Source organism: Phaseolus vulgaris, chromosome 10, assembly GCF_000499845.2.
Source record: "Phaseolus vulgaris cultivar G19833 chromosome 10, P. vulgaris v2.0, whole genome shotgun sequence".
Classification (NCBI taxonomy): Eukaryota; Viridiplantae; Streptophyta; class Magnoliopsida; order Fabales; family Fabaceae; genus Phaseolus; species Phaseolus vulgaris.
The window spans coordinates 2,436,372-2,455,026 of NC_023750.2; positions in this window are offsets into that span (position 1 = coordinate 2,436,372).

The following is an 18,655-nucleotide window of genomic DNA, read 5'->3' on the forward strand; positions in this document are numbered from 1 at the left end:
CCTAGACCGAGAGTGAACAAAACGTCCTAGCTTTTCTTCCTCGTACCTTCTCTTTGTGAATCGTTTATGGATGTGTCTCCTTACTTGGGTGGAAGCAACATATGAAAGTACTTGTGTGAATTTTTCCGTCGCAATACGGACGCAGAATAAAAATTGCAGAAAGTAGGGCGAAATTTCACAAGTTTCGGTAGTGGATAACCTTGATTTGCGCAAAAATTTCTGAAATATTCTCCCGAAATAGTTTTTTCCTGAAATTCCACCTAATAATCTCCATTTAATCGGGACAAAATGCGACAAATTTCAGGTCAAACAGATGAGTATTCACCCACGAAAAAAAGCAAACAGTTTCACACACGAACGAACTTTCCTATCAGCCCTGACAATGATCAATAAAAAGCTTATTGTTAATCTTGTAGGACGAATCTGGGGCTCAAATCTTAGCCAAAACTCAATAGATACAGTGACAAACGTCTGGTAATGATTTCAGAGTAAAACACCAAAGCATTAAGGCGTAGTAAGTCCCAGACCAAGAGTGAACAAAACTGGTTTTCCGAAAACAAAACGTCGTGGCTTTTCTTCCCGGTATCTTCTCTTTGTGATTCGTTTATGGACGTGTCTCCTTACCTAGGTGGAAGCAACATATGAAAGTACTTGTGTTAATTTTTTGGTAGAATACGGACGGAAAATAAAAATTGCAGAAAGTAGGACGAAATTTTACAAGTTTCGGTATTGGATAGCATTGGTTTGCGCGAAAAGTTCTGAAATATTCTCCCGAAATAGTTTTTTCTTGAAAGTCCACGTATGAATCTCCACTGAATTCGGGACTAAACGCAACAAATTTCAGGCCAAACGGATGAGTATTTACCCACGAAAAAAATCAATCAGTTTCACACACGAACGAACCTTCCTTTCAGCCGTGACAGTGATTAATAAAAAGCTTATTGCCAATCTTGTGGGACGAATCTGGGGCTCAAATCTATGCCAAAAATACACACAGTGACGAACGTCTGGTAAAGATTTCAGACCAAAAAACCAAAGGAGTAAGGCGTAGTAAGTCCCAAACCGAGAATGAACAAAACTCGTTTTCCGAAAACAAAACATCCTGACTTTTCTTCCCCGTATCTTCTTTTTGTGATTTGTTTATGGACGTGCCTCGTTAGCTGGGTGGAAGCAACATATGAAAGAACTTCTGTGAATTTTTTCGGTGCAATACAAACGCAAAATAAAAATTGCAGAAAGTAGGGCGAAATTTCACAAGTTTCGGTAGTGGATAGCCTTGGTTTGCGCGAAAATTTCTGAAAAATTCTACCAAAATAGTTTTTTCCTGAAATTCCACGTGAAAATCTCCACTGAATTCGGGAGAAAACGCATTAAATTTCAGGTCAAATGGATGAGTATTCACCCACGAAAAAATCAAACAGTTTCACACACGAACGAACTTTCCTATCAGCCCTGACAATGATCAATAAAAAGCTTATTTCCAATCTCTTGGGACGAATCTGGGGCTCAAATCTCAGCCAAAACTCAATAGACACAGTGAAGATCTTCTGGTAAAGATTTCAGACCAAAACACCCAAGGAGTAAGGCGTAGTAAGTCCCAAACCGAGAGTGAACAATACTGGTTTTCCGAAAACAACACGTTCTGACTTTTCTTCCCCGTATCCTCTCTTTGTGATTCGTTTATGAACGTGTCTCCTTAGCTAGGAGGAAACAACATATGAAAGTACTTGTGTGAATTTTTCCGTTGCAATATGGACGCAAAATAAAAATTGCAGAAAGTAGGATGAAATGTTAAAAGTTTCGGTAGTGGATAGCCTTGGTTTGCGCGAAAATTTCGGAAAATTTTTTCCGAATTTGTTTTTTCCTGAAATTCCACCTAAGAATCTTCACTGAATTCGGAAAAAAACGCGACAAATTTCAGGTCAAACGGATGAGTATTCACCCACGAAAAAAATCAAACAGTTTCACACACGAACGAACATTCCTTTCAGCACTGGCAGTGATCAATAAAAAGCTTATTGTCAATCCTGTGGGACGAACGTGACGAACGTCTGGTAAAGATTTCTGACCAAAACACCCAACGAGTAAGGCGTTGTAAGTCCAAGACCAAGAGTGAACAAAACTGGTTTTCCGAAAACAAAACGTCATGGCTTTTCTTCCCCGTATCTTCTCTTTTTGATTCGTTTATGGACGTGTCTCCTTACCTGAGTGGAAGCAACATATGAAATTACTTGTATGAATTTTTCCATTGCAATACGAATGCAGAATAAAAATTGCAGAAAGTAGGACGAAATTTCACAAGTTTTGCTAGTGGATAGCCGTGGTTTGCGCAAAAATTTATGAAAAATTCTCCCAAAATAGTTTCTTCCTGAAATTTCACCTAAAAATCTTCACTGAATTCGGAAAAAAATGCGACAAATTTCAGGTCAAACGGATGAGTATTCACCCACGAAAAAAATCAAACAGTTTCACACACGAACGAACCTTCCTTTCAGCCCTGACAGTGATCAATAAAATACTTATTGGCAATCTTGTGCGACGAATCTGGGCTCAAATCTCAACCAAAACTCAATAGACACAATGAAGAACGTCTGGTAAAGATTTCAGACCAAAACACCCAGAGAGTAAGGCGTAGTAAGTTTCACACCCAGAGTGAACAAAACTAGTTTTCCGAAAACAAAAAGTCCTAGCATTTCTTCCTGGTATCCTTTTTTTGTGATTCGTTTATGGACGTGTCTCCTTACCTGGGTGGAAGCAACATATGAAAGTACTTGTGTGAATTTTTTCGTCGCAATACGGACGCAGAATAAAAATTGCAGAAAGTAGGGCAAAATTTCACAAGTTTCGGTAGTGGATAATAGCATTGGTTTGTGCAAAAATTTCTGAAAAATTCTCCCAAAATAGTTTTTTCCTGAAATTCCACGTAAGAATCTCCACTGAATTCGGGACAAAATGCGACAAATTACAGGTCAAACGGATGAGTATTCACACACGAAAAAATCCCAAAAGTTTTACACACGAACGAACCTACCTTTCAGCGTGGCAGTGATCAATAAAAAGCTTATTGCCAATCTTGTGGGACGAATCTGGGGCTCATATCTCAGCCAAAACTCAATAGACATTGTGACGAATGTCCGGTAAAGATTTCAGACCAAAACACCCAAGGAGTAATGCGTAGTAAGTCCCAAACCGAGAGTGAACATAACTGGTTTTCTGAAAACAACACGTCATGGCTTTTCTTCCCCGTATCTTCTTTTGTGATTCGTTAACGGACGTGTCACCTTATCTGGGTGGAAGCAACATATGAAAGTACCTGTTTGAATTTATTCAGTGGAATACAGACGCAGAATAAAAATTGCATAAAGTAGGGCGAAATTTCACAAGTTTCGGTAGTGGATGCCTTGGTTTGCGCGAAAATTTCTGTAAAATTCTCTCGAAATAGTTTTTTCCTGAAATTCCACGTAAGAATCTCCACTGAATTTGGAACAAAACGCGACAAATTTCAGGTCAAACAGATGAGTATTCACCCACGAAAAAAATCGAACAGTTTCACACACGAACGAACCTTCCTTTAAAAAGCTTATTGCCAATCTTGTGGGTCGAATCTGTGGCTCAAATCTTAGCCAAAACTCAATAGACACAGTGACGAACGTCTGGTAAAGATTTCAGATCAAAACACCCAAGGAGTAAGGCGTAGTAAGTCTCAAACCGAGAGTGAACAAAACTGGTTTTCCAAAAACAAAACATCTTGGCTTTTCTTCCCCGTATCTTATTTTTGTGATTCGTTTATGAACATGTCTCCTTCCCTGGGTGCAAACAACATATGAGAGTATTTATGTGTATTTTTTCAGTGTAATACGGACGCAAAATAAAAATTGCAGAAAGTAGGGTGAAAGTTCACAAGTTTCGATAGTGGATAGCCTTGGTTTTGGGAGAATATTTTTGAAACATTCTCCCGAAATAGTTTTTTTCCTGAAATTCTACGTAAGAATCTCCATTGAATTCGGGACAAAACACGACAAATTTCAGGTCAAACGGATGAGTATTCACCCACGAAAAAAATCAAACATTTTCAGACACGAACGAACTTCCTGTCAGCCCTGGTAGTGATCAATAAAAAGCTTATTGCCAATCTTGTTGGACAAATCTGGGGCTCAAATCTCAACCAAAACTCAATAGAGACAATGACGAATGTCTGGTAAAGATTTGAGACCAAAAGACCCAAGGAGTAAAGCGTAGTAAGTCCCAGACCGAGAATGAACAAAACTGGTTTTCCAAAATTAAAACGTCCTGGCTTTTCTTCCCCGTATCTTGTTTTTGTGATTCGTTTATGAACATGTCTCCTTACCTGGGTGTAAAAAACATATGAGAGTAGTTTTGTGAATTTTTTCGGTGGAATACGGACGCAGAATAAAAATTGCATAAAGTAGGGCGAAATTTCACAAATTTCAGTAGTGGATAGCCTTGGTTTGCGTGAATAATTTTTAAAACATTCCATAGAAATAGTTTTTTTTCCTGAAATTCCACGTACAAATTTCCACTGAATTAGGGACAAAACGCGACAAATTTCAGGTCAAATGGATGAGTATTCACCCACGAAAAATATCAAACAGTTTCACACACGAACGAATCTTCCTTTCAGCGCTGGCAGTGATCAATAAAAAGCTTATTACCAATCTTGTGGGACGAATTTGGGGCTCAAATCTCAGTCAAACCTCAATAGACACAGTGACGAACGTTTGGTAAAGATTTCAGACCAAAACGCCCAAGGAGTAAGGCGTAGTAAGTCCCAGACCGAGAGTGAACAAAACATGTTTTCCGAAAACAAAACGTCCTGGCTTTTTGTGATTTGTTTATGGACGTGCCTCCTTACCTGGATGCAAACAACATATGAAAGTACTTGTGTGAATTTTTTCAGTGCAATACAGACGCAGAATAAATATTGCAGAAAGTAGTGCGAAATTTCTCAAGATTCGGTAGTTGATAGCCTTGGTATGCGGAAATATTTCTGAATAATATTCTCGAAATTGTTTTTTCTTGAAATTGCACGTAAGAATCTCCACTGAATTCGGGAGAAAACACGACAAATTTCAGGTCAAACTGATGAGTATTCACCCACGAAAAAAGCAAACAGTTTCTCACACGAACGAACCTTCCTCTAAACTCTAGCAATGACAAATAAAAAGCATATTGCCAATCTTGTGGGATGAATCTGGTGCTCAAATCTTAGCCAAAACTCAATAGACACAGTGACGAACCTCTGGTAAAGAATCCAGACCAAAACAACCAAGGAGTAAGGCGTAGTAAGTCCCAGACTGAGAGTGAACAAAACTAGTTTTCCAAAAACAAAACGTCCTGGCTTTTCTTCCCCGTATCTTCTTTTTGTGATTCGTTTATGGACGTGCCTCATTACCTGGGTGCAAACAACATACGAAAGTACTTGTGCAAATTTTTTTAGCGCAATACGGAAGCAGAATAAAAATAGCAAAAAGTAGGGCGAAAATTTCGGTAGTGGATTGCATTGGATTGCGCGAAAATTTCGGAAAAATTCTCCAGAAATAGTTTTTTCCTGAAATTTCACGTAAGAATATCTACTGAATTCGGGACAAAATGCGAAAAATTTCAGGTCAAACAGATGAGTATTACCCCACGAAAAAAATGAAACAGTTTCAGACACGAACAAACCTTCCTTTCAGCTTTGGCAGTGATCAATAAAAAGCTTATTGTCAATCTTGTGGGAGGAATCTGAGGCTCAAATCTTAGCCAAAACTCAATAGACACAGTGACAAACATCTGGGAAAGATTTCAGACGAAAACACTCGAGGAGTAAGGCGTAGTATGTCCCAGACCGAGAGTGAACAAAACTGGCTTTCCAAAAAAAAAACGTCCTGGATTTTCTTCCCCGTATCTTCTTTTAGTGATTCGTTTATGGACGTTCCTCCTTACCTGGGTGCAAACAACATAGGAAACTACTTGTGTGATTTTTTTTTCAGCGCAATACGGACGCAAAAGAAAATGTGCAGAAAGTAGGGCGAAATTTCAAAAGGTTCGATTCGGGATGGACTTGGATTTCGCAAAAATTTATAAAAAAATTCTCTTGAAAATAGTTTTTTCCTGAAATTCCAAGTTAGAATCTCCACTGAATTCGGGACCAAACGCGATAAATTTCAGGTCAAACGGATGAGTATTCACCCACGAAAAAAATCAAACAGTTTCACACACGAACGAACCTTCAATTCAACCTTGGCAATGATCAATAAAAAGCTTATTGCCAATCTTGACGGACGAATCTGGGGCTCAAAATCACAGCCAAAACTCAACAGACATCGTGACGGACGTCTGGTAAAGATTTCAGACCAAAACACCCAAGGTGTAAGGCGTAGTAAGTCCGAGACTGAGAGTGGACAAAACTGGTTTTCGGAAAACAAAACGTCCTCGCTTTTCTTCCCCGTATCTTCTTTTTGTGATTCGTTTATGGACGTCCCTCCTTACCAGCGTGCAAACAACATATGAAATTACTTGTGAATTTTTTTTAGCACAATACGGATACAGAATAAAAATTGCAGAAAGTAGGACGAAATTTTAAATGGTTCTATAGTGGATTGCGCGAAAATTTTTGAAATTTTTTTCAGAAATAGTTTTTCCTGAAATTCCACGTAAGAATATACACTAAATTCGGGACAAAACGCGACAAATTTCAGATCAAACAAATAAGTATTACTTCGCAAAAAAAAATAAAAATAAATAGTTTCACACACGATCAAACCTTCCTTTCAGACCTGGAAATGATAAATAAAAAGCTTATTGGCAATCTTGTGGGACAAATTTGGGGCTCAAATCTCAGCCAAAGCTCAATAGACACAGTGACCAACGTCTGGTAAAGATTTCATACCAAAACAACCAAGGAGTAGGGCGTAGAAGTCCCAGACCGAGAGTGAACCTAACTGGTTTTCCGAAAACAAAACGTTCTGGCTTTTCTTCCCTGTATCTTCTTTTTGTGATTAGTTTATGGACGTGCCTCCTTACCAGGGTGCAAACAACATATGAAAGTACTTGTGTGATCTTTTTTAGCGCAATTCGAACGCAGAATAAAAACTGCAGAAAATGGGTCGAAATTTCAAATGGTTCTGTAATGGATGGTCTTGTATTGTGCGAAAATTTCTGAAAAAATTCTCCCGAAATAGTTTTTTCCAGAAATTCCACGTAAGAATCTCCACTGAATTAGGAAAAAAAAGCAACAAATTTCAGGTCAAATGGTTGAGTATTCAGCCACGAAAAAAATCAAACAGTTTTACACACGAACGAACCTTCCTTTCAGCCTTGGCAGTGATCCATAAAAAGCTTATTGTCAATCTTGTGGGTCGAATCTGGAGTTCAAATCTCAGCCAAAACTCAATAGACACAGTGACGAACTTCTGGTAAAGATTTCATACCAAAACACTCAAGGAGTAAGGCATAATAAGTCCCAGACCGAGAGTGAACAAAACTAGTTTTCCGAAAACAAAACGTCCTGGCTTTTCTTCCCCGTATCTTGTTTTTGTGATTCGTTTATGGACGTACCTCCTTACCTGGGTGCAAAAAACATATGAAAGTACTTGTGCAAATTTTTTTAGCGCAATACAGACGCAGAATAAAAATTGGAGAAAGTTAAGCGAAATTTCACAAGTTTCGGTATTGGATAGCCTTGGTTTGTGCGAAAATTTCTGAAAAATTATCCCGAAATAGTTTTTTCTGAAATTCCATGTAAGAATAACCACTGAATTTGGGACAAAACGCGACAAATTTCAGGTCAAACATATGAGTATTCAACCTAAAAAAAATCAAACAGTTTAACACACGAACGAACCTTCCTTTCAGACCTGGTAGTGATCAATAAAAAGCTTATTGCCAATCTTGTGGGACGAATTTGGGGTTCAAATCTCAGCTAAAGCTCAATAGACACAGTGACGAACGTCTGGTAAAGATTTCAGACCAAAACACCCAAGGAGTAAGGCGTAGTAAGTCCCAGACCGAGAGTGAACAAAACTGGTTTTCCGAAAACAAAATGTCCTGACTTTTCTTCCCAGTATCTTCTTTTTGTGATTCGTTTATGGACGTACCTCCTTACTTGGGTGCAAACAACATATGAAAATATTTGTGCGGATTGTTTCAGCGCAATACGGACGCAAAAAAATTGGAGAAAGTAGAGCAAAATATCACAAGTTTCAGTAGTAGATAACCTTGGTTTGCGCGAAAATTTCTTAAATTACACGTAAGAATCTCCACTGAATTCAGGATAAAATGTAACAAATTTCAGGTCAAACGGATGAGTATTCACCATAGAAAAAAATCAAACAGTTTCACACACGAACAAACCATTTTTTCAGCCCTGACAGTGATCAATAAAAAGCTTATTGCCAATCTTGTGGGACGAATCTGGCGCTCAAATCTCAGCAAAAACACAATAGACGCAGTGACGAACGTCTGGTACAGATTTTAGACCACAAAACCCAAGTAGTAAAGCCTAGTCGGTCCAAGACCGAGAGAGAACAAAACTGATTTTCCAAAAACAAAACGTACTGGCTTTCCTTCCCCCGTTTCTTCTTTTTGTGATTCGTTTATGGACGTTCCTCCTTACCTGGTGCAAACAACATATGAAAGTACTTGTGTGAATTTTTTTCAGTGCAAAGCGGACGCAGAATAAAAATTGCAGAAAGTAGGGTGAAATTTCACAAGTTCCTGTAGTGGATAGCCTTGGTTTGCCCGAAATATTCTCAGAAATATTTTTTCCTGAAATTTCACGTAAAAATCTACACTGAATTCGGGTTAAAACACGACAAATTTTAGGTCAAACGGATGAGTATTCACGCACGAAAAATATCAAACAGTTTCACACACGAACGAACCTTCCTGTTAGCCCTAGCAGTGATCAATAAAAATCTTATTGCCAATTTTGTGGGACGAATCTGGGGCTCAAATCTCAGCCAAAACTCAATAAAAAAAAGTGACGAATGTCTAGTAAAGATTTCAGACCAAAATACCCAAGGAATAAACTGCAGTAAATCCAAGACATAGATTGAACAAAACTGGTTTTTCGAATACAAAATGTCTTTACTTTTCTTCCCCGTATCTTCATTTTGCGATTCGTTTATGGACGTGCCTCTTTACCTGGATCCAAACAGCATATAAAAATACTTGTCTGAATTTTTTCAGCATAATACGAACGCAGATAAAAATTGCCGAAAGTAGGGCAAACTTTCACAGGTTTCGGTAGTGGATAACCTTGGTTTGCGCGAAAATTTCTGAAAAATACTCCCGAAATAGTTTTTTCCTGAAATTCCACTTAAGAATCACCCACGAAAAAAATCAAACAGCATCACACACGAACGAACCTTCCTTTCTGCTCTGACAATGATCAATAAAATGCTTATTTCCAATCTTGTGGGAGGAATCTGGGGTTCAAATCTCAACCAAAACTCAATAGACACAGTGACGAACGTCTGGTAAAGATTTCAAACCAAAACACCCAAGGAGTAAGGCGTAGTAAGTTTCACATCCAGAGGGAACAAAACTAGTTTTCCGAAAACAAAACGTCCTGGCTTTTCTTCCCCGTATCTTCTTTTTGTGATTTGTTTACGGACGTGCCTCCTAACTGGGTGCAAACAACATATGACAGTAATTGAATGAATTTTTTCAGCGGAATACGGACGCAGAATAAAAATTGCAGAAAGTAGGGCGAAATTTCAAAGGTTTTGGTAGTGGTAGTCTTGTTTTGTGCAAAACTTTCTGAAAATTCTCCCGACATAGTTTTTCTTGAAATTCCACGTAAGAATCTCCACTGAATTCAGGACGAAACGCGACAAATTTAAGGTCAAATCAGTGAGTGTTTATCCACGAAAAAATCAAACAGTTTCACACTCGAACGAACCTTCCTTTCAGCCCTAGCAGTGATCAATAAAAAGCTTATTGCCAATCTTGTGGGACGAATCTGGGGCTCAAATATCAGCTAAAACTCAATAGACACAGTGAAGAACGTTTGGTAAAGATTTCAGCCCAAAACATCCAAGGAGTAAGGTGTAGTAAGTCCCAAACTGAGAGGTAACAAGACTGGTTTTCCGAAAATTAAACGTCCTGGCTTTTCTTTCCCGTATCTTCTATTTGTGATTCGTTTATGGATGTGCCTCCTTACCTGGGTGCAAACAACATATAAAATTACTTGTGTAAATTTTTTCAGCGCAATACGGATGCAGAATAAAAATTGCAGAAAGTAGGGCGAAATTTCTCAGGTTTCGGTAAGGGATAGCCTTGGTTTGCCTGAAAATTTCTGAAAAATTCTCCCGAAATAGTTTTTTCCTGATATTCCATGTAAAGAATCTCCATTGAATTTGGCACAAAACGCGACAAATTTCAGGTCAAACGGAGGAGTTTTCACCCACGAAAAAAATCAAAACGTTTCACACACGAACGAAACCTTCCTTTCTGCCCTGGCAGTGATCAATAAAAAGCTCATTGCCATTCTTGTGGGACGAATTTGGGACTCAAATCTCAGCCAAAACTCAAAAGACATAGTGACGAAAGTCTAGTAAGGATTTCATACCAAAACACTTAAGGAGTAAGGCGTAGTAAGGCGCAGACCGAGAGCGAACAAAATTGGTTTTCCGAATATAAAACATCCTTGATATTCTTCCCCGTATCTTCTTTTTGTGATTCGTTTATGAACGTGCCTCCTTACCTGGGTGCAAAAAACATATGAAAGTACTTATGTGAATTTGATCAGCAAAATACGGGCACAGAATAAAAAAATTTGAAAGTAGGGCGAAATTTCACAAATTTCGGTAAGGGATATCCTTGGTTTGCTCGATAAATTCTCCCGAAATAGTTTTTTCATGAAATTCCACGTAAGAATCTCCTCTGAATTCGGGAAAAAACACGACAAATTTCATGTCAAACGGATGAGTATTCACCCACGAAAAAGATCAAACAGTTTCACACACAAACGAACCATCCTTTCAGCCCTGACAGTGATCAATAAAAGGCTTATTCCCAATCTTGTGGGACGAATCTGGGGACTAAATCTCAGCCAAAACTGAATAAAAACAGTGAAGAACATCTGGTAAAGATTTCAGACCAAAACATTCAAGGAGTAAGGTGTAGTAAGTCCCAAACCGAGAGGTAACAAGACTGGTTTTCCGAAAATTAAACGTCTTGGCTTTTCTTTCCCGTATCTTCTATTTGTGATTCGTTTATGGATGTGCCTCCTTACCTGGGTGCAAACAACATATAAAAGTACTTGTGTAAATTTTTTCAGCGCAATACGGACGCAGAATAAAAATTGCAGAAAGTAGGGCGAAATTTCTCAGGTTTCGGTAAGGGATAGCCTTGGTTTGCCCGAAAATTTCTGAAAAATTCTCCCGAAATAGTTTTTTCCTGATATTCCACGTAAAGAATCTCCATTGAATTCGGCACAAAACGTGACAAATTTCAGGTCAAACGGAGGAGTTTTCACCCACAAAAAAAATCAAAACGTTTCACACACGAACGAAACCTTCCTTTCAGCCCTGGCAGTGATCAATAAAACGCTCATTGCCATACTTGTGGGATGAATTTGGGACTCAAATCTCAGCCAAAACTCAAAAGACACAGTGACGAAAGTCTAGTAAGGATTTCAGACCAAAACACTTAAGGAGTAAGGCGTAGTAAGTCGCAGACCGAGAGCGAACAAAATTAATTTTCCGAAAACAAAACATCCTGGATATTCTTCCCCGTATCTTCTTTTTGTGATTCGTTTATGGACGTGCCTCCTTACCTGGGTGCAAAAAACATATGAAAGTACCTATGTGAATTTGATCAACACAATACGGGCGCAAATAAAAATTTCAGAAAGTAGAGCAAAATTTCACAGATTTCGGTGAGGGATATCCTTGGTTTGCTCGAAAAATTCTCCCGAAATAGTTTTTTTCCTGAAATTCCACGTAAGAAGCTCCACTGAATTTGGGACAAAACACTACAAATTTTAGGTCAAATGGATGAGTATTCACCCACGAAAAAAATCAAACAGTTTCACACACGAACCAACCATCCTTTCAGCCGTGGCAGTGATCAATATAAAGTTTATTGTCAATCTTGTGGGACGAATCTGGGGCGCAAATCTCAGCCAAAACTCAATAAAAACAGTGACGAATGTCTGGTAAAGATTTCAGACCAAAACACCCAAGGAGTAAGGTGTAGTAAGTCCCAGACTGAGAGTGAACAAACTAGTTTTTCGAATACAAAACGTCCTGACTTTTCTTCCCCGTATCTTCATTTTGTGATTCGTTGATGGACGTGCCTCCTTACCTGAATGCAAACAACATATAAAAGTACTTGTCTGAATTTTTTCAGCGCAATACGAACACAGTAAAAAATTGCCGAGTGTAGAAAAAACTTTTACAGGTTTCGGTAGTGGATAGCCATGGTTTGCGCGAAAATTTCTAAAAAATACTCCCGAAATAGTTTTTCCTGAAATTCCACGTAAGAATCTCCACTGAATTCGGGACAAAACGCTACAAATTTCTAGTCAAACGGATGAGTATTCACCCTCGAAAAAAATCAAACAGTTTCACACACGAACGAACCTTCCTTTCAGCCCTGACAGTGATCAATAAAATACTTATTGGCAATCTTGTGCGACGAATCTGGGCTCAAATCACAACCAAAACTCAATAGACACAATGAAGAACGTCTGGTAAAGATTTCAGACCAAAACACCCAGAGAGTAAGGCGTAGTAAGTTTCACACCCAGAGTGAACAAAACTAGTTTTCCGAAAACAAAAAGTCTTGGCATTTCTTCCTGGTATCCTTTTTTTGTGATTCGTTTATGGATGTCCCTCCTTACCTGGGTCCAAACAACATATGAAACTACTTGTGTGAATTTTTCCAGCGCAATACGGACCCAGATAAAAATTGGAGAAAGTATGGCGAACTTTCATAGGTTTCGGTAGTGGATAGCCTTGGTTTGCGCGAAAATTTCTGAAAAATACTCCTAAAATAATTTTTTCCACTAAATTCAGGACAAAACGCGACAAATTTCATGTCAAACGGATGAGTATTCACGCACCAAAAAAATCAAATAGTTTCACACACGAACGAACCTTCCTTTCAGCTCTGGTAGTGATCAATAAAAAGCTTATTGCCAATCTTGTGGGACTAATCTGGGGCTCAAATCTTAGCCAAAACTCAATAGACACAGTGACGAACTTGTGGTAAATATTTCAGACCAAAACAGCCAAGGAGTAAGGCGTAGTAAGTTTACGACCAGAGTGAACAAAACTAGTTTTCCGAAAACAAAACATCCTGGCTTTTCTTCCCCGTATCTTCTTTTTGTGATTTGTTTATGGACGTGCCTCCTTACTTGGGTACAAACAACATATGACAATACTTGTATGAATTTTTTCAGCGGAATACGGACGCAGAATAAAAATTGCAGAAAGTAGGGCGAAATTTCACAGGTTTTGGTAGTGGATAGATAGCCTTGTTTGTGCAAAAATTTCTGAAAATTCTCCCGAAATAGTTTTTCCTGAAATTCCACGTAAGAATCTCCATTGAATTCAGGACAAAACGCGACAAATTTCAGGTCAAATCAATGAGTGTTTATCCACGAAAAAATTAAACAGTTTCACACTCGAACCAACCTTCCTTTCACCCCCTGGCAATGATCAATAAAAAGCTTATTGTCAATCTTGTCGGACGAATCTAGGGCTCAAATCTCAGTCAAAACTAAATAGACAAAGTGAAGAACGTATGGTAAAGATTTCAGACATAAACATCCAAGGAGTAAGGTGTAGTAAGTCCCAAACCGAGAGTGAACAAGACTGGTTTTCCGAAAATTAAACGTCCTGGCTTTTCTGCCCCGTATCTTCTTTTGTGATTCGTTTATGGACGTGCCTCCTTACCTGGGTGCAAACAAAATATAAAAGTACTTGTGTAAACTTTTTCAGCGCAATACGGACGTAGAATAAAAATTGCAGAAAGTAAGGCGAAATTTCACAGGTTTTGGTAAAGGATAGCCTTGGTTGGCCCGAAAATTTTTGAAAAATTCTCCCGGAATTATTTTTTCCTGATATTCCACGTAAAGAATCCCCACTGAATTCGGCACAAAACGTGACAAATTTCAGGTCAAACGGATGAGTATTCACCCACGAAGAAAATCAAAAAGTTTCACACACGAATGAACCTTCCTTTCAGCCCTGGCAGTGATCAATAAAAAGCTCATTGTCATACTTGTGGGACGAATTTGGGACTCAAATCTCAGCCAAAACTCAATAGACACAGTGACGAAAGTCTAGTAAGGATTTCAGACCAATACACTTAAGGAGTAAGGTGTAGTAAGTCGCAGACCGAGAGCGAACAAAATTGGTTTTCCGAAAACAAAACATCCTGGATATTCTTCCCCGTATCTTCTTTTTGTGATTCGTTTATGGACGTGCCTCCTTACCTGGGTGCAAACAACATATGAAAGTACTTATGTGCATTTGATCAGCACAATACGGGCGCAAATAAAAATTTCAGAAAGTAGAGCCAAATTTCACAGATTTTGGTAAGGGAGATATCCTTGGTTTGCTCGAAAAATTCTCCCGAAATGGTTTTTTCCTGAAATTCCACGTAAGAATCTCCACTAAATTTTGGACAAAACACGACAAATTTTAGGTCAAACGGATGAGTATTCATTCTAAAAAAAATTAAACAGTTTCAGACATGTACGAACATTCTTTTCAGCTCTGACAGTGATCTATAAAAAGCTTGTTGTCAATCGTGTGGGACGAATCTGGGGCTCAAATCTCAGCCAAAACTCAATAGACACAGTGACGAACGTCTGGTAAAGAATTCAGACAAAAACACCCAAGGAGTAAGGCGTAGTAATTCCCAGACTGAGAGTGAAAAAAACTGGTTTTCCGAAAACAAAACGTCCTGATTTTTCTTCCCTTTATCTTCTTTTTTTGATTTGTTTATGGACCTGCCTCCTTACCTAGGTGCAAAAAACATATGAAAGTACTTGTATGAATTTTTTCAGCGCATTACAGACGCAAAATAAAAATTGCATAACGTAGGGCGAAATTTCACAGGTTTTGCTAGTGGATAACCTTCGTTTATGTGAAAATTTCTGAAAATTCTCCCGAAATAGTTTTTTCCTGAAATTCCACGTAAGAATCTCCACTAAATTCGGAACAAAATGCGACAAATTTCAGGTCAAACAGATGAGTATTCACCCACGAGAAAAATCAAACAGTTTCACACACGAACGAACCTTCCTTTCAACACTGGCAGTGATCAATAAAAAGCTTATTGCCAATCTTGTGGGACGAATCTGGGACTCAAATCTCAGTCAAAACTCAATAGAAACAGTGACGAACTTTTGGTAAAGATTTCATACCAAAACAGCCAAGGAGTAAGGCGTAGTAAGTTTCAGACCAAAACAATCAAGGAGTAAGGCGTAGTAAGTTTCAGACCCAGAGTGAACAAAACTAGTTTTCGAAAACAAAACGTCCTGGCTTTTCTTCCCCGTATCTTCTTTTTGTGATTTGTTTATGGACGTGCCTCCTTACCTGGGTGCAAACAACATATGACAGTACTTGTATGAATTTTTCCAGCGCTATACGGACGCAGAATAAAAATTGTAGAAATTTCACTGTTTTCGATAGTGGATAGCCTTGGTTGCGCGAAAATTTATGAAAAATTCTCTCGAAATAGTTTTTTCATAAAATTTCACGTACGAATCTCCACTGAATTCGGGAAAAAACGCGACAAATTTCAGGTCAAACGGATGAGTATTCACCCTAAAAAAAATCAAATAGTTTCACACATGTACGAACATTCTTTTCAGCTCTGGCAGTGATCAATAAAAAGCTTATTGTCAATCTTGTGGGACGAATATGGGGCTCAAAACTCAATAGAAACAGTGACGAATGTCTGGTAAAGATTTCAGACCAAAACACCCAAGGAGTAAGGTGTAGTTAGTCCCAGACCGAGAGTGAACAAAACTGGTTTTCTGAAAACAAAACGTCCTGGCTCTTCTTCCCCTTATCTTCTTTTTTTGATTTGTTTATGGACCTGCCTCCTTACCTGGGTGTAAACAACATATGAAAGTAATTGTATGAAATTTTTCAGCGCATTACGGACGCAAAATAAAAATTGCATAAAGTAGGGCGAAATTTCACAGGTTTTGCTAGTGGATAACCTTGGTTTGTGCGAAAATTTCTGAAATTCTCCCGAAATAGTTTTTTCCTGAAATTCCACATAAGGATCTCCACTGAATTACGGACAAAACGCGACAAATTTTAGGTCAAACGGATGAGTATTCACCCACGAGAAAAATCAAACAATTTCACACACGAACGAACCTTCCTTTCTGCCCCGGCAGTGATCAATAAAAAGCTTATTGCCAATTATGTGGGACGAATCTGGGGCTCAAATCTCAGCCAAAACTCAATAGACACAATGACGAACATCTGGTAAAGATTTCAGACCAAAACATCCAAGGAGTAAGGCGTAATAAGTCCCAAACCGAGAGTCTCAATTGAGATTGTTTAGTAAGTCTTCAAAATCTTGTCTCTTAACTTTCTATTGCAACTATTCCTATATGTTTAAATTTGAAAAATAATAGTCTAACTTTGATACGTTCTTCTAACCATTAAGCTCTAATTCCTTTAAAACATAATTAAAAAGTAGCCTAAGTATAGTGACTCACTATAAAACTTGAAAGACTAAAACAGAAAGTTTGAAACACAAGAGATTAAAAGATATTTTAGTTAAAAACTGAAGAAGACAGAAGCACTAGTTAAACCAATTGATGAAATACAGATAATATATACATGGTGGATATAATCAACATCCTATTCTTTGTTGGTGAGGAAACTGATTGAAAGTGAAAAAAGTTGAAGTGCATGAACAATAACAGATAGAAACAGTGCAAAAGTTGATGTTGCCTTCACGTTGTTGTTTTCCAAAGTAAGTTCAACAGCGAAATTTACACCACCTTTGACTACACTTTCACACCACGATTTCGTATTCTTTCTTTTCCATCTTCACCTAACTTATTCCACAAAACTAAACTTTTCTCTAACAATCATGTTAATTAATTAGCATGAAGCATTTATGACTAATCCATGTATAGAAAACTTTCTTAACTACTTTTTTAATATAATCACTTTTTTTCATTCACAATTTTGATCTCAAAATCTTATTTAAGAAAATTGTGTCCTCTAGAACTTAAATGAATAACATATTCCCATTCAGAACATAATTTATGTTTTTTTTTAATTTTTTCTTAAGGGAAATTGACACTACAAGAAAATCATGAAATAGAAACCAATTTTTAGAGACCAAAATAATTAGTTACAAAATGAACTAAAATAGAGACCATTTTAGAAACTAAAAAAAAAATAGTTTCTAAATTAGTTTCTATTATTTTCTATTATTATTAAATAGTTTTTAAATTGGTATCTAATTAGCAACTAAAGTTTTAACTACCAATTATTTAGTTTCTAAATTTGGTAGCAAAAACCTTGGTTGCTAATTAGATACCAATTTAGAAATTATTTAACAAAAATAGAAAATAATTGAAACTAATTTAGAAACCAAATTTCTTTTTAGTTTCTAAAATATCTCTAATTTAGTTACTATTGCAACTGTTATTTTGGTTTCTACAAATTGGTTTCTATTTATGATTTTTTTTAGAATTAACTCTTGTTGGAGGAGGAAAATTATATTAATGGTCTCAGTCCCATTCTTTAAATGGAAGATTCTTCTCATGATTTTGATTTTGATTTATCTTAAGGGAATTGATATGATGTTTGAAGCTAATAAACTCTTATTGGAGGAGGAAAATGACATTACTTGTCTTATTAATTAACCCCATTCTTTGAGTCCAAGATTCTTGTACTGACTATGAAACCCATTTTAATTCGAATATGTACAAATTTATAGACGATCAAAAAATTTAAATAAAAAATATATGACGAACCAAAAGACATAATAAAAAAAGATAGTTTAACTAAAAGACATAATAAAAATTTGAAATTATTTCTAACATAATTAATAAATTGAGTATAAACAACTAAAATTATCATGGTATCATAATAAATAATTTCCATAGAAAAATTTGATCGGTCATTATTAGAACATGTTTGACCAAGTTTATATGAATTTCTAGTGTACAAAAAAATGAATTTCTACATTAGTTAAAATAAGCTTATGTATAAGTTAATTAGTGAAAAACATTATGTAGTTTTTAATATTTTACTTTTTAACTTGTATATAAACTAGTTTTAGCTAACGGAAAAATATTTTATTTTCATTTTTTGAGGAATAATTTTTAATAAATTTATTCACAATATCTTAAATTCATAACCTTATTTGAAATATGTGATGTGAATTCACTTCCATTGTATTAAAAATTTATTACTTTACTCTTTATGCACATATATAGATAAAGTACAAATAAATGAGAATTTTGATGGTTTGTTTATTTAAGAAATGGGTGAATATTTGATAATCCTATATATATATATATATATATATTTCTTAATTAGATTTAAGAAATTCTTCAGAAATCGATGAACATAAACAATTATATTTTAAATTAAGTTAAAACAAACACACTTTGTAAAAACTAGATTCAGTAAAACGTGCATTGACATTT